The sequence below is a fragment of the Electrophorus electricus genome, chromosome 25 (assembly GCF_013358815.1).
Source record: "Electrophorus electricus isolate fEleEle1 chromosome 25, fEleEle1.pri, whole genome shotgun sequence".
In the NCBI taxonomy this organism is placed as follows: domain Eukaryota; kingdom Metazoa; phylum Chordata; class Actinopteri; order Gymnotiformes; family Gymnotidae; genus Electrophorus; species Electrophorus electricus.
Window position 1 is genome coordinate 2,017,501 of NC_049559.1, and position 15,991 is coordinate 2,033,491.

Here is a 15,991-nt window from a genome sequence, read left to right on the forward strand (position 1 = left end):
ACCTCCAGCCCCGCCCTAACACACACACACACTCCTTTTTCAGTGCTAAAGAGAATAGCTCCTTCCTGACTTGTATATGTTTCACTTCAGCCCTGGGCTCAGTTCGGAAGCATGGGGACTCCCAGCACACAAGGCATCCTGCTTGGAGACCACCGATCCTTCATTTTACTGCGTTATCGGACACAGAAACAGTCTAAAATTCAACCTGCGCACCACCTCACCTACTGCACCCGCATGCCAAACTTCCGCAAGCAAGAACGGTTTTAAGCTCGGGGGCTTTTCCTAGAATGCACAAAGTCCCACCCCACCATGCAGTCAGCCTGGAAAACCTTTCGGAAGGTTACACTTTCCAATTGTTCCATGGTGGAATTATTACGGAAGCGAATGTCTCTCTTGGTGCGGGACTTGCTGAGATATTAAACGTCCGTTGACCGTCACACGCCAGCACTAGTGTGTGCGCAGTGTATGGAAAATTATAAACCCTCTAATCGGCCCTGCCAGTCACTCCTGGTTAGTGCAGGACGAGCTGGCCATCGACATTCAGCTCCACACACACACACACACACACTTTTACACACTCTGTCCCGTCATGGCATCTGATGAAACCTCAAGACATCATAGAGGGAAAGCATTCTGCTTTATGAGGTTTTTGACGAGATGAAAACACACCACAGGGGAGAAAAGGGGGGGGGGTGAGAGAGCGAGAGGGAGAGAGCGCGCGCGAGAGAGAGAGGGAGAGAGCGCGTGAGAGAGAGCGCAAGAGGGAGAGGGAGAGGGAGCGAGAGAGAGAGAGAGAGAGAGCGAGAGAGACTAACTCCTGAAGCACAGGAAAAAAAATAAAAAATTCAGTTTCAAAGGGAAAACCAATGAAAGATTAAAACCAAATCCAGCAACCGGTCTTCCTGGACTCGTTTAGCACCAAATTACACCGTCGCTGAATACTAGGGTTTCACCCAACATGGTAGGCTTTTCCGTGGAAAACCATTTTAAGTGCCGAGCTGTGCTGTATGTTTCAGATCACTGGGCTTTGGTCTACACACGACATCTTTTCAGGGGAGTCACCCACCAGGGAGGAGACCCTCGGTCCAGAAAGGCACAGAATGGTTCTGTTCGAGAGAATCAGTGTAGATCTCATTTTCGACATGATGTCCTCAGAGACCACACTGGGAACACAGACGAGGTCTACGGCGGACTGGGAGGTCCGTCTTCCCCGCCACAACCCGCCGGTTTTGACAAGACATTTGACAGTCTGTGTGTGTGTTTGGACCCCCCATCAGACACACTCGCGGTCCTCAACGGACAAGCGTCTCTGTAACAGAGACCTGCAATGTTCCCCACGAGACTCCCACATCAGCATGCGGTACCAGACTCCACATTAGGCGGAATGGGGGGTGGGGTGGAGTGTGTGTGTGTGTGTGTGGGGGGCGTTGTTCCACTGCAGGTGGTGCAGCTTACGCCAGCCCTGCAGGTCTGTGCGTCGGCGGGCTCCGCGGATCAGGCGGTGCGGAGCAAGCTACATAAGCAGATCGGGTTCTGGGCTGCCAGGGAGATCGGTGTGGCGCCCCATCTGCGTAAAGGCTGAGGCAGCAGAAACCACAGCCCCGCCCTCCCTGACCCGCCCCGCCTCGCCGCGCCGCCTTCCTCAGCCCTGCACCGGAAACCTGGCAGCATTCCAGCCTCACCGTGACTCCGCCTCCTGTGGGCACCAGGCCTCGGCCGACAGGTTTCTGGCCTGAGCTCTCTGCCTCTCTTTCCCGCTCGAGGGATGATGTCGTGCCGATGCCGCAAGAGCCGCCACAGAGGGATCTGGTGACGTGCTGGGACGAACCCCTCCTGCCGGAAAGGACGCCGCTCCAAACGCCCGTCCGCCCGCGCACTCTGCAATTCATCTCCGTGAACGTGTCCGGGGAAGCTCGGAACGGAGGCGCGGTGAGGAGGCAGTGCAGCGGAGCAGACCGGGGCCGAGCTGCTAAGAAAGCCGCAGAGCTGGCGTGCTTGCTCCTGGTTACTAGCCCCCACTCCCATTTCCCATTGCCTAATAAAGCAGCAATGCAATGCGGAGCCCTGGACGCGGGCCCATGCCCACGACTGCACTGGGCAGGAGGGGACCAGAGCGAGACCTGCACTCAGACAGCCACAGCGCCGCTCCACTCAGGCGGGCCGAGGGCCAAGGAGTTAACCTGGACTCCGGTTACACTTCACAGCAGGCACAACACCCACAGGTACTGCAGGTGAGACACAACCTGCTTAAACCGGATGCCCCATACACAAACAGTTAAAAACCCCTGTGTTAAGTTAAAAAGAAAAAGGCAAATAATACAGGAAGAAACTTAACTGTGACATGAAACCTGCAACATACTGATGTTTGGTATTTCTGAAAAACAACAGATGAGTAGAGGAAGAGGAGTGATCTAGGCATTCGCTGAGTGAACCAACCAGGCAGTGCGACACTTGACCAAATGTACAAACACCCTATTGGACAGGAAATAGCAGGGCCAGGGAACAGGTCACTTCCTGTGCACACACTGGTACGGCACAATGAAACAGCGGCGCTCACTGAGCCTGTGAGCTCTGCTCTCCCACACCATGACCCGTCCTGCACCGCCAGTGCCAGCTCAGGTGAGACCCGAACCAGGACGCATCTGTGCGACGGGAGCAGAGAGGGTTTAGATGCGGGAGACAGCAAACGCCAGAGCTGTAGGACGCGTGTGGCTAACGGCCAAGTGCCGCGCCGCGCCCCCAACCATAATGCCCTGAGGGTTAGAGAGACTCATTCCTGCATTACAGCTCTGGCAATATGATCTATACACCAACATACACACAACACGAGCAATACGCCCGCATTCACACAACACGAGCAACACGCCCGCATTCACACAACACGAGCAATACGCCCGCATTCACACAACACCATCAATACGCCCGCATTCACACAACACCATCAATACGCCCGCATTCACACAACACGAGCAACACACACAACAGGATCAATACACCCGCATTCACACAACACCATCAATACACCCGCATTCGCACAACACCATCAATACACCTGCATTCACACAACACAATCAATAGATCTGCATTCACACAATCACAAACACGTACAACATATAAAAAAAAACAAACACACACACACACACACCAGTGCAAGGCGAGTGTGTGAAAGCTGCTGGCGTCTTAATTAAAGAGACGGGCAGGTCTGCTGGCGTCTTAATTAAAGAGACGGGCAGGTCTGCTGGCGTCTTAATTAAAGAGACGGGCAGGTCTGCTGGCGTCTTAATTAAAGAGACGGGCAGGTCTGCTGGCGTCTTAATTAAAGAGACGGGCAGGTCTGCTGGCGTCTTAATTAAAGAGACGGGCAGGTCTGCTGGCGTCTTAATTAAAGAGACGGGCAGGTCTGCTGGCGTCTTAATTAAAGAGACGGGCAGGTCTGCTGGCGTCTTAATTAAAGAGACGGGCAGGTCTGCTGGCGTCTTAATTAAAGAGACGGGCAGGTCTGCTGGCGTCTTAATTAAAGAGACGGGCAGGTCTGCTTTTCTAGTGCCAGGAGCCCTAGAACAGCCGAGACCGGAGCAGGACACGGGAACACACGCCAGCACACGCTGCCTCGTCACGTCTGCCCACCTGCTCGACGGGGGGAGTCAGGGTGGCAGGAGGTGTTTTTAAGGTTGAAAGAAGACCGCCTGCTTGGCCAACAGGACCCCGTCAGTGACCTCTGGGCATCTACCCCTGAAAAAACAAAACAAACAAACAAGGGTAGCTGGACTGTACCCTCAGCAGATGGGTCATTCACACAGCACAGAGGAACGTACCACACGAGGAGGCGGGGGGGTCATTCACACAGCACATCCCCAACAGAGCCAAGGCCAGAGGAACGTACCACATGTGTGTGGGGGGGGGGGGGGGGGTACGTGACGCGGATCCTACAATGAGCGAAACAGAAGTCTGTAAGGAGCATTTCCAACCCACAAAGCTACACGCAGCACTTGCAACAGGGCATCATTAAGAGTGAGCACACACTCATTAACCGGCAACTCTTTTACGATAGCCCGTATTACTTCAGAACTCAGACACCACAGCTACGTCAGCACACACAGGAGCCCAAGGCCTGGGTCGTTATCGTCCAAGACAGAGACCCTGCCATTAGCAACCGCACACGCTGAAGAGGCGTGAATCACAGTTTGTCATAGGGACTTGTCTGGCTCACAGGTAGGTCTGTGGGAGCTCCAGTAATCTCGTCTCCACGAAGAATGGCAACAATGGTATAATAAGTAGGTCTCCTTAGAGATTGTCTCATGGCAACAGTAATCTCGTAATCGTAACCTCGCCCTTGTTCAAAGGCCGTTGTGAAGAGATGCAAGGTTAGTCATGTGCGTTACGCCACAGTGCGCATGTGGTTAACTGATAGTTCCACTTGCTCAGGTGCAATTCTCCTGTTCCAGCCTGTGCCAGCCACAGAGCGTGAGCCCGCTTGACCTCAGGCTAGCCGACCCCGCCAAACCCCAGGGTCATGACCTTTACCTCCAAGGCTGTCTGTGAGTCGTTAGCTTTTAGAATCTCTCCATTTGAGTTTCTCACACACACGCCACAGAACCTAGACACCCACCTCCATCAAACAGACGGTTCTCTCTCTCTCTCTCTCTCTCTCTCTCTCTCTCATAAAACCAAGGGAGTCATCTCTTTACACATGACTGCACTGATAGACTGAGCTCACATGTACAAACGCCCAGTTGCACAGGTTCACGGTCGGCGGTCACGGTGGCATGCCGAGTCTGGACGCACTTCGCTCATCCGTGGTGTTTAACGGGCAGGGACGCTACAGCCGGCCTCCTCCGGAGCTTCCCGGCCTGGTGTTAAAACTCCCTCCCCTCCATCACACGCCACCCGACCCACGTGCGCTGGCTGCCACAAGGAGGAAACTCGAACCAGTTTCGAGAGGGTGCGAGGCTGTGATCGACCCTAAACTGCCCTCCTAACGAGGCCTTCGGAGGGTGTTTATGACTGTGGGGGGGGGCGGGAGAAATGGAGTGAGAGAAGGACAGAAGGAGCGAGCGAGCGAGAGAGAGAGAGAGAGACCAGACAGAAGCGAGAACATGGCAGCTCTGCTTTCATAAAGCAGATTAGGCCCACTGCCCGGTGGAGGCTTTAGGACCCAGGAGCCCAGGACGCTGGCACGGCTGACGAGGAGTCCGCCCAGCCGGGGTCAGCCGGGGTCAGGCGGTGAGCTGATTCAGCAGGCGTTGCAAATGGCCTGCCCAACCTGAGGGGCCAAGCCCTCCCTGCTGCGTCCCCCTCCAGTGCTTATCCCCACGGCAACGTTTCAAAAACTCCTTTAATCGGCTCATGGCGGTAACCAGCAAGCGGATAAGTTGCCATGTACACGAAAAACAACCTCTGTCCGATTTCCCTGAAGCACAACAGCACGGGACGAGAGAGGCAGTGGACATCGGTCAGGGCGGGAAAACTCAGCCGATATTTAAACGCTACAAAACGTGAACGTCCGTTATACGATGCTGCACGTCAGTGACTGTAAATTCAAACGTTAAATCCGAGCAGGATGTGGCTTATTACCATGTTTGGCTGATCCAGTCTGCAAACATTAAGCATTTGACATATAAACTGCAACTTGGCACACCGGTGCACTCACCGTCCATGAGGAAAAATACGTACCGGTGTAGGAATGAACCGCATAACACATCGCCTTGGAAGTCTCGAACAACCGAAACGAGAAAGACAAGTTTCTGCTGATCTGGAAGAACTGCAAAACACACTGGGAACGCTCTCCCTGATGGCTTTAACACTTGACCACATCCAGATGCACAGAACTCAGAGGGTCACAGCCATTTCCCACAAACACACACACACAAGCAAGACAGGCAGCGCCGGTAAATCTTCTTCCACACAAAGCAGGCAGTGATCCGCAGCACACACGTTTCCGTGCACAGCCGGACGACCTCTGCCCGTGTCCCGCGAAGCTCCGGAGCGTCAGGACAGGATGGCAGCTCGTCGAAGCCGCTATGCGCTCCAGAACCCCTCCTCTCACTCCTCGCTAATGGAAAACGGGATGACCCAGCGGACCATAGTGCAACCCTGTCCCTGGACCACAGTGAAGACACAGCTGTCCTGTCCCCGGACCACAGGTTCTCCACTCTCTGCCCGTTTTGTGTAAGATTTAAATGCAACGTAGATTGGGGGGAGGGGGTCACAGGGAGGAAATCCCCCCCCCCCCCCCTACACCGAGGCACGGTCCACCTGAAACTGAACTGAGGCAGTGACACTTGGTAGATCCCAGTTCATTTAGCCAATCGTGGTCAAACAGGCCAACGTCTGCAGTTTTTAACAGTGGCTCTCTCTTTCTGAGCAGAGGAGCTGTAACCAGCAGTAGTGTTGTTTAGCTTTTCAACAAGACATCCATCTAGTGATGTAAAACGCACATGATTGGCTGCCAACGAGTGATAAAATCAATACATTTACAGAATCGTGACCACAGACTGTCTGGAGCTCACGGCATCGCCAAGTCCATAAACGCAGTAATTACAGGCTTTTGTAAAGACGCTGAGGGGTATATTTAGGTTGGGGTTCTGAAAGAGCCAGGCCCAGAGAGAGGAAGCTAGCTATGAGACACACACACACACGCGCATGCGCACACAACACATGGCTGGGTGCTCTTTCCAGTGGACACACACTATAATTTTATACAAATCACGTCTGATAGAGCATGTTAACTCAACCTTTTTATTTTTTGACCTAGGCAGGTCCTCTCTGGTCTCTGCCAACTGCTTAGTTCCAAGACCTGCTGTTATTTTACATACTTACCAAAATCTTACATGAGAATGCAACTGGCAGCAGAGTAAAGACCAGGGTTAGGGTCTGGAGCAGAAGCAGACAAGACATGCGGCCTGGCTACACACACACACACACACACACACACACACACACACACACACACACACACACACACACACACACACAGACACTTAATTCAGGTGTAGCCGGGTTAGGAACTGGCTGTCCCAAGGCTCACAAAGCGTACGCGTCATGGGTGGAGCTGAAATAGCTCCAGACAAAGCGCTTGCAGTTCCAGAGGCTGGCCTGGGCGTAAGTCCTTACTGAGCAACCCTTTGTTCCAGACTGGGCGACTGGTACTGAGAGGCTGCGGCAAACAGAACCTCCAACGCTCCGACCCAAAATGCAGCAACCCCAGCAGTAGAATTACAAAGAACAGTCTCAACAATAGCACCACACATGGGGCATCTAGGACAACCTCCCTGCTCAAGGGGACCAGGTTTGTGTACTTTAGCCGTGTGCTAAACAGGAAGATTCCTTTTGATGTCTGGACGAAACCACAAGCGCCGCGTGATTTTCCCGCGATTTCAAAATGAGAGGGAGGTTTGGAAGTTCTTTTTGGAGTTTCTACCTACTGTATATGACTGTGCTAAACACATACACAGGACTCTTCCAGATGTTACAAGTAGAACATTAATCAGTTTCCACATTGGTTTCCACGTTCTCATTCATGTCTCATTTAGTCTCCACTGTACTGGAAAAAGGTATGCCATGAAATACGCTTTTCGAGAAGAGTTTCCAGTGTGGCAACTGGAATTCTTGAGTATCCTGGTAATGCTTTACAACCAAAGGATGAAATGGTGTTTTCTTCTTTGACTGAACACATGATCTGAAAAGGAACTGCTATCTCCCTTCTAACGGTCTCAGAGATTTATTTTAAAAAATGAAAATCAAAATAAAGAATTTAAAATAAATCAAATAAGTATGTCGATTTGTCACATGGGTTTTAAATCACGGATTGACAAAATCAGAAATGTCACTCACACGCCATATTCCACATACCTGACAGCACAGATGCTTCACCTGAGATGTCAGTGGAGGGAAGGGTTAAATAATGGAGGATACAGGAAACCCCACACCTGCCCACCTGAGACTGGAGGAAGCAGGCCATGCCCAGCAGCAGTGGACCACACACTCAGGCTGTGTGCAACAGATTAACCCCACACACACACTCAGGCGGTGTGCAACAGATTAACCCCCCACACACACACTCAGGCGGTGTGCAACAGATTAACCCCACACACACACACTCAGGCGGTGTGCAACAGATTAACCCCACACACACACACTCAGGCGGTGTGCAACAGATTAACTCCACACACACTCAGGAAGCATTCAATCTCCAAGATCCACGTCACTCCCCATCTGCACACAATATGGGATGGACAGAAATGAGCTTTCGTGGTGTTTTTGTTTCCGTGTGGAACGGCACAGCAGCATGGCGTGACGCTCCCAGCCGACAGTTGCGTCTTTTGATGGGAAGTGCCAACGGACTTGTGCAGTCTAGCGCAGCCTCAACCCATACGCCGCCAAGGCACATGAAGGGACTGTGCATCACGGACTGATGAATTTTCAATGTTTGTAATATAAAAAAATAAAATAAAACAAATTGTAAGTAAGTGTGTACTTCAAGAAAGAATCACTTCAGCTCACAATTTAGGACGTGAGGAATTTTACATTTACGTCATTCAGCTGACGCGTTTATTCATAGCGACTTACAATTATGACCGAATACAACTTGAGCATCTGAGGGTTAAGGGTCTTGCTCAGGGGCCCAACAGCGGCAACTTGAACCAGCAACCTTCTGATTCCTTACCACTGAGGCACCACTACCCCTCAAAGCTTACAACAGCAGAAACCTGGCAGTGTTGGGGCTTGAACTGGCAACCTTTCCATTACAAGCCTTAACCACTGAACCAGAACTGCTTTCCATTTTTGCATATTCACATGCACCTTGGGTAAGATGACTGGTTCTACCAATCCCTTAAGGAAGGCTTTTACGAAATCTAAGGAAAATGGAACTGTTGTCTTCAAAGTGGTCTACTATGTGATTCACTTACCTGAGCAGGTGAAATCAAAGCTGGAGTGAAACTCAATTACCGTAAAGTGAGGAGGGATGAGAGAGAAGCAAGGCAAAGAATCCAGGAGGCAGCAGCTCTCTTACCTGCCTATAACTATTTAGAAAAATGGATTAAGCCTGTCTGAGAATTACATTAGCCTACATCTGACAGGCTTTGACGCGCACAAAAAGAGAATTATAAGGTCCCTACCGGGGCACAAATGGGTGAAAGGAGTCTTCCATTAGCCCAAGTGGCAGCGGATCTATTTCAGCAGTTATTATCCTCCTTCACCTTCAGCTGACACTTAGGAACAATAAACCAGTATCCGACAGTATCGCCTACAATAACGATACGCAACTAATTTTTTTTTAGAAATTGTCTGAGGTTTCGCAATTTTCCTTGGAAATTTGGTTTCGCAATATTTACACGAAGTCTCTTTGCAACGTGCCAAAGTTTCGCGACTGGCGAACGTACCGATTTCCGCGAGAGAAGGTCTCACTCCGCGCGTCCCGTGAAACCCCAAACACGACCCGCGTCGAGACGGAACCGCGGAGCCGGAGTCAGGGCAGCAGGGAGGGCGAGATGTGCGCCGCAGGGAGGTGAGTGGAGAGCCGGACAAAGGGCTACTGGACCTGCGCTCATCCTCACCGACACTCAGCAGTGCGTGCAAAACGCCCGTTCACGCTCGCACACGGAGCAGGCTGGTAATGCAGAACGCGCACGTCCAAGACGCCTCAAAACGTCCGCTGGCCAGCGCCGCAAACCCTGCCGTCTGAAATGCGCCCCATTGTGATCGGTTCACACAAAAGGCGCGGAGCCTGGAGCCCCGTCCGGTATACCACGCCGCGAGGAGTCGCCGTGGAAAAGTGTTCGGCCGTTGGAAGCAATGCACTTTCAGTGCATGTTCACTTGGCCAAGTGCACAAGCGGAATTAACACCGAGCACCGTATTTGCCACAGCCCGGGCTACGGCACGCCAGCCAACTTCAGCGAGCCCTTACTAGAGTAGTTCTCGCACGCCTTCTTACCTCGGGAGTAACTCGTGAGAAGACCGGGTTTCGAGTCGCCCAGCGCGCGCGCTCAAAGATTAGTCCGGTCTCGAGACGTCGGTTTAACGCGACGGGGACGTAAATCCGGTTTTCCCGTCAGCTTTCGGCGCGGTTGTGACTGTGGGCCCAGGCAGCTATCCTGCGCGAGCTCGTTCCCCTCGCCGCGACTCTTCCCCGTGACGTCACCGCCGCCCGTGGTACAGCGAGGGAGCGCGAGGCGAGGCGCACCCCCGGTGCGTGACACGGCGCTGCACAGCCAGTCGGTCAGCGAGGAAACGACCGGAACGACTGCGGAAAAGAAGTTGTCTTAACACTGCTTGTGTGTTAATAGCTTATCACGTTTGCTGATATCAAAGTTTGTAAATCTCCGACTCTCGAATGCTTTTGGGGTGGAGTTGATTTGCACAAAGCGCAGGGTACTAGCAGAACTAAGATGCACCGAAGGGCAGGAAGGTGCGGTGCTGTTTTTGAAACCCAGAACTGCCAGACCTGGAAAACCAGGTTTATGTGCCAAATTCTGATAAGGACGCAACAATATGCGACATGACGTGCTGCAGTCAGGTCTGTTTTTGGACGGTTTGCTTTTGTAGCGCTGCTACTGAACTTGTTTTAAAATAAATAAGGGCTGATTTCCTTTAAAACGCATTCTTATACCAATGGACATTATTTTTAATTTGAGAGAAATGTTTAAAAATTGCCAGAAAAATAAAATTGTACCAACAAATATGTTTTGAATTTACAGGGAGGTAATGTCTTAGGTTGAAAAAAAAGTGTTACAAACGTTTTATCTTTCTTCAGACAATGAAGTCACAAAGGGAAACTAAAAATATCAAATTTTGGGTTATTTTATTTTGCCACAAAATAGGCGTTTTCCCTGGACAGAACTACGAACGCAAACACCACAGATGAATAGTGTTCGGAGGGAGCATGCAAAAATGCTCTGCACATTTATTCGCTTCGTGTTTAAAGATATTTTTGGTGTTTTCCTTGTAAGTGCTACAAATACTAACTGACGGTCAGCCACGTGGACAGCTATCAGAACAGGAGATAATGTCCAGTGATGTCCAGCTGCAGAAAAGATCCTGACCCCCCCCCCTTCTGCTTATTGGTTCCTCCCTTTTTTTGTTCTCTATCATCGTTTTAGTTTAATGGCTCTTTTATCTGTATTTGTTTGCTCTTTTGTTTACAGATTCCTTGCTTAACTACCTGACCTGCCTACATTTAAAGTATATCATTAGTGTACTAATTAGTACACTAAATTTAAAGTATAAATTAGATTTGCTACATAGGAGTCTGGGGTATTTGCTTATCGCATGGGTACTGTGAGCTGCATACATTTTGACTGTGCAGACAGGGACCGAGCAGAGTATTGACTTAAATCAGCATGGAAAAGTTCCGAGTTGGAGAAGGTCACCTGGAGGATGTCACCTCCCGTTCTGCACGCTGTGTACACGCTGCGCAGATGTCCATGCACCCACCTGTTTCTCTGGGATTCTTTCTCTCATTCTGCCGCGTCTCCACCTCTCTTCCTGCTCCCTGCGTGAGACGCTCTTCAGGTTCGAGTTGACGCTAGCAAAAAGACATTAAAAATCAATCATCTCTTTCTGCTAGCTAGTTGGATGTGGGAGTTCTGGATATTCACAGAGCGAGAAGCCAAAAATTGATATGTGTGTCATAAGGTTTCATATGTTATATTCCTATTGTTCAAGTACATCATTGACACCATAAAGCAAACATCGTGAATTCATGGTCATATTAAATTACGAAGGACATAAATCAGTGGTGCCAGCATGTGGAAACTGAGACCCCACTGCCTTTACGACTGCACTGAGAAACTGATTTTCATTAATATTTCATGAATATTAACATAACCTCCCTTGGAAATGATCGAAATAACAAAAATCGATGTCTCAAATTTGTGCTATATCATCAGTTCACAAAATCGACCTGGCATGTTTGATATTAGTTTTGACATATCATTTTCTTGTATGGCAACAGCTAACAATAAATTAACACAAGCAATTACTGGTTATTAACAAGAAACTTCTTACATAAAGTAAACATTTCTTTGTATTCAGACTTTACCTGTATGTATGTGTCCTTTCACAGTACAGTCTGACCTCACATTCCACTGCAGTGTTGTGCATGACCACATTACCAGTTTATCACAGGCTCCCACAAGTCCCTTGGTCGGTGTACCAGTTCCACATCCACGGTGCTCCTACAAGTCTGATGGTCACATCCTCATATAGAAAATGAACTGACATGATGGAAGTGGTTTGAATGTTGTCATCCCTTTAATGGGAGGAAAATAGAATCACTGAGGTCATTTTTTGTTTTCTCAGTGTGATGAATGCCGTGTACAGCAGGCCACTGGTGCAAGAGTCACAGTTCATTGACTAATGGGATGATTTGTGGAATTATCTCCTAATTAAGACTCATTAATTAAGGTCATGGGAAATAGCTGTCACTGCGCCGCTGCCTAACTATTTTTCAAACGCTTCCCTTTGTTTATGTGCACGTCTAGAAGTGCTAGAGGTGTCACTGGACTTCAGAGGCAGATGCAGTTTTGATGGTCTGCAAGTTGTTGTTTTCTTTGCAAGCATGAACGTGGTCCATATTTGCTCCATGGTTCACAACTGGAGGCTTTTGAACAGTCTGGCATACGTTGATCACTATTTCTTGTATAGTGTCATTTCAGTGATCATTATTTTTGATAGTGTAATTTCAGTGAAAAATAATTGTGATATTCTACTTGTATTTTATGATGGACAGCAAAGAACAACTATATATATATATATATATATATATATATATATATATATATATATATATATATATATATAAACAAACACACAAAGAAGACAAGAAACCAAGCACATCTTGGGGTATTTGTGTGCCTGTTAGTCATGGGCTAAGGGTCAGTGAAGGGTCAAAGGTCATCATGCTCATACGAGGCATGGTGGGATGGAGTGTGAGGTGAGTGGTGTGTCAGCTCCGAGTCTCTCAGGCTCGTCTGTGCTCACGCCACAGGACTGCTACTCGGAGTACGGCCTCCCTCCAGCGGGCTAGAGCAGAGGAAGACTACGACCGAGTGGAGGAAGAGAGCAAATAGGGACATTTCCAAGCCAGACAGGGCGTGTTACTTCACACGCAGTGCCTTGAAGTAATCTTTCGCCATAGGGGCTGTGTTGCGGTTTTCACTCCCACATAAGCTCTTCAGGGTAGAAAAGGTCCTGATCTTGTCTTTAAATTCTTTATGTTTTACCGCCCTCTGCTGGTTCACGACTGTCCACTAAATTTTGAGTCTAGCCGACTCGACTACAGAAGGTAAGAACGATGGGTTACACAACGTCGCCATGTGCGTTACTTCTCAGTGGTTTTTATTTAGTGTCTTCAGAGTCTGGCTACAGTGATGACCAACACTAAGGTCATACACCTTATAACAGCGGGTTGTATACACCCCGACATGGTAAATCCATGAATTTATGTAGAGCACGTAAATTATAAAGGCTACCATTATTTTATTAAATACCCACTGGATAACACATTTGTTCTTATGACACAAAAAATTTATCAGTTTCAAGATTTAAAAACAAAAACTTGGTCTGTTATTAAAAACTGAACTTTGTCCTCTGATGTGAAGTTAAATTAGTCATAATAACTTAGACTTCACCAACAGGGGGTGCTTTACTTCTGACCTATGAAACATCCTCCAAAAACAACTGTGGAATCTGTAAATCAATGAACAGACTGAAACAGAGAGCAGATAACCGTGTGTGGTGGTGTCGTATCCTAAGCGAATTTCTCAGTAACTGTTTTGTTGGAACGTTCTAACTGCTCTGATTTGGTCTGTATCTCTTCAGACATACATACATACTACATTAGAGCCAGAAGTGCATCTGACAACCTCTAACTCCAGTTTGTTTGGATTTGTTGCTGCAGAATACAAAAAACAAACAAAAGAAACAAACAACTGCACACAACATGCTGTGCTTTTATTTTTTTTAAATGCTCAGAGCATGTGTAGTTATTGTGGGCAGGAAAACATTTTAATTAAAGAGGCTTTTCAGTCTTAGGAGAATATCATAAAATCTGTCCTCTTGAGCTCCAGCAGAGCAATTGCTGCGGTCACATAAGTGGTCAGCCCCTGTCTTAGCTGTGCCTTTTATAGGAAACGAGCCAGTCAGCACTAATGAGCCCCTACATTCACAAGGACGCCTTGATGCCTTCAGTATCTGCTCCATGGATGTCTGTCCCAGGGCCCGACGGGTTCCTGCAGGTGCATGTGTGAGACCAGGGCCTGCAACTGCTGTTGGGTGCCAACACGTGTGCTAAAAACGACAGACTGAATTCCAGTGTAACTAAGTTCCAGAGAGGAAGTGTTTTTGCTTGTATTAAACTTCTCATCTAAAATATGTTTGGAAAGCAAAATATTTCTCAATCTTCTTTATCTGGCGCTCCAGTGCACAAAAGTTGCATCATTTATGTGCAATTTGGGAAAAATGAAGAAATCATCTTGTAACATGCAAATATGAAGGTAACTGTGTCTGCATGTATTGGCACGTGTGTAGGTGTGTGCACTTGGTGCACGTGTAGCTGATCTGTGGAGGAGCTCCCTGTCCTGGATCCTGACTGTTTGAACCTTGCTTAGTATTATAGTTCATTGAATATACTGCTGAGAGAAGACTTGGAAAAATTGACTTTACAGACAAATGAATCCAGTAGCTGCGTGACTGAAGTGCTCCTGGAGATTTTTTCTAGATGAGGCCATATCCAGCAGTGCTCCTCAGCCCCAAATAGATCAGACTGCAGGAACACTATGCTAATCTGGACATGCTGATCTGGTCCACTGTAGAGTATTCATTTAAGCAAAGATCACGGGGCATTCTCATCTCACTGCAAAGGAGCTTCATAATAAATGATCTAAATATTCCTGGTGACGTTCCCTCTCAGCGAGTGATGCCTGTGCCCGATTCCTGTTCACACCCACCAATTACCCGACAGATGAGTCAAGACTCGGGCAGGAAAATCGGCATGACTGGGATAGTGTGAACTGTTTTCTCGAATGACCCATCACCTCACCCTCCCGCCCACTGCACCACAGTGGGTCTTCTAGAAAGAAGGTCTTTCCTCTCAACACCACCTGTTCCACTCGGCCATCACAGGAAATCCACGTCTTGGAGACCACCATTAAAGCCCAAAGAATCGGTCCAACACCACCATCCTCATACCCTTACATCAACCCACCTTCCCATCATACAGGTTAACGTCTACTACACAACACCCATCTGGTACGTGGAGCAGGTTGCCCTCACCCCACCTCGTTCTCGGGTATCACAGTCGAGGATCCATGGGAGTTTCCATGCCCCCCCTCCGGCCCCCGGAGTCTCTGGCCACTGATGTCAGCCGTCCCAACTGAACACCGGCAGGGAAACGCAGTCTTTTTCATTAAGGGTCGGATTGCTTGGCAGATCAGTGGTGAGGATTTGCTGTCCTGTGGGACAGACCGGGGCACAGCTTGCATGCGAAAGGACTGATGCTATGGTACGATAACACACTGGAGTGCAGAAGAGTACCGATGTTGTGGACAGAGACCAGAGATTTTGCTGTCTGTTTGGGCATCGTTTACACCGGCAGCCCTCACTACACCTGCGCAGAGCACTTGGGAGCACTGATGGTTCAGGTGTGCTGGAAGGAGGCAGAAAGCAAAAACATGGCTCATCAGGGACCCCTGGGGCCCGGGGTGGGAAACCCCGACCTAAAGGCCATCAGAAAAGACAAAATACATAAAAAATGGGTACCTTTGTATGCAACAAAGGCACTGTGCTCAGATCTAAAACATCCTGCTGGTAAATGCAGTGCATTTGTGTGACTGCGTCCAGTTTTGCAGTTGCAGAGGTGAGGGGGGCAGATCTGGACTACAGACGTTTTGAACCGGTCCAGAGCGGGAGGTGCGGTGCACAGTCATTATCGGCTACTCTGGATGGCACAGAGGGCCTCCGGGTACAAAATCTCACACGATGTAGCGAAT

At 49.1% G+C, this 15,991-nt stretch overlaps 1 protein-coding gene and 1 long non-coding RNA gene across 9 annotated transcripts in view; one reads left to right on the top strand and one right to left on the bottom strand.

Moving 5' to 3' along the window:
• nck2a (NCK adaptor protein 2a) overlaps positions 1 to 12,034 on the bottom strand; it is a 26,069-nt gene extending 14,035 nt beyond the window's left edge. Inside the window, exons 1-2 of one of the 8 annotated variants that reach the window (XM_035522966.1) lie at positions 9,937 to 11,013; positions 3,628 to 3,732 (exon numbers count right to left, since the gene is read on the bottom strand). The gene's annotated coding sequence lies outside the window, so the exon portion shown is untranslated. The other 7 variants (XM_035522967.1, XM_035522970.1, XM_035522973.1 and 4 more) reach the window with 7 other exon arrangements.
• Positions 9,421 to 12,041, top strand: LOC118240795. Its single transcript, XR_004775630.1, has 2 exons — positions 9,421 to 9,508; positions 11,308 to 12,041. It is a non-coding gene; the product is annotated as an uncharacterized LOC118240795 (long non-coding RNA).
• The last annotated feature ends 3,950 nt before the right edge of the window (positions 12,042 to 15,991 follow it).